The sequence below is a fragment of the Ochotona princeps genome, chromosome 1 (assembly GCF_030435755.1).
Source record: "Ochotona princeps isolate mOchPri1 chromosome 1, mOchPri1.hap1, whole genome shotgun sequence".
Lineage (NCBI taxonomy): Eukaryota > Metazoa > Chordata > Mammalia > Lagomorpha > Ochotonidae > Ochotona > Ochotona princeps.
In genome coordinates, this window is record NC_080832.1 from 42,204,220 (window position 1) to 42,205,525 (window position 1,306).

Below are 1,306 nucleotides of genomic sequence, written 5' to 3' on the forward strand. Positions count from 1 at the left end.
AATGGCTGGACCATCTTCAAATCTATACATTGCAAGGGGAGAGTGACATATTCCGCAGGAGAACAGAAGAGGTTGTGGGCGTCTTGTGGAGTCCCACCGGTTTAAGTAGAGTAGGCATGTGATTCACAAAAAAGTATAAAATGAGGAAAGGGGAAAAAAAGGCTGCAACTGAGAATATGGCATTCAAAGGTGATAATAAATGTTTAATGCAGCTAATTCCCAAAATATTTGAGTTGAAGGCAATGGTCCATATCTAGAGGTGGTTTTTCATAAGGAACAAATTCTCTTTGTGACCTCAGTAACAGTATGTCTTCTGTGTAGCACAGCTTCTTCTCAAAGCCAATGATATTTCAGATAACAGATGAGTTCATTTTCTAATTGTGGCCTGAAAAAGGAGTTGGGCCAGAATTCCAACCAGCCAAAACAGACAGCAGCAAAAGGACCAAGTCACCAACATAGTGATGGCAACTCCCTGGTCAGGACTTCTAGCCCCAGAACACACACATCTAAATGAGAGGCACTATGAGACCACGGTAACCCATAGTTGCTTACAGAGATGGTCTTTTTCTTGAGTAATAGGTTTTAATTACTATGTCAATGTTGTGCTTAGTTGTTGGTCTGTTTAGATTTTCTCTTTCTTCTGTGATTTAACCACATTTCATGTCCAGGGATTGTGAGGACCTTGTTGTTGGTGAGGAGAAACACAATGGTGATTTTCCTTTTGTTCCAATGGAGATCTTGAGTGATGCTGGGCTTGTGATATCAGGGATTTCAGTAACAGAAGCTCTGAGACTATGTGATGTGGATGGGCCCTTCCTTGGGTCTGGATGAGAGATGTAACTGGTGCACTCTGGTCCTCTAGGTGATTGTACAGATACAGGATATTTTGCACTGGTAGCTATTAGCCCAGAGTGGCAGAATATAGGCAAGTTCCTTTGTGGGTCTCGGTGGATTTGAGGAAGTCAGTACTGCTTGCAATGATTTTGGTGTTGCAGTGTACAGTGGCATTGTTATTAAAATTTCCTAGGTTGGGAGTCAGGTAGGTTTTATGTTTAGTGACTGTCTTCTGCTTGAAGCAGAGCAGTGCTGATAGAACATTTCAGATACTGCAGTGAGTATGGATGACTCTATAAACAATAAAACCAACATCAACACTGCTTGTTCAGCAAGGCATAGTTGAAATTGTTTCTAGTTCCAAGAATGAATACAAGGGTGTTGCTAAGGTATAACCCTAGAGTTAATAGGAAGTATGAAGGTTACTTCCTCAGGTAGGATTTGGGTTTTTTTTTTTTTTTTCACTTAGTTG

The 1,306-nt window shown here is 40.9% G+C and overlaps 1 pseudogene; it reads right to left on the reverse strand.

Annotated features, from left to right (window-relative positions):
- Positions 1–333: 333 nt before the first annotated feature.
- Positions 334–542, reverse strand: LOC131481242 (V-type proton ATPase subunit e 1-like; annotated as a pseudogene).
- Positions 543–1,306: the final 764 nt, after the last annotated feature.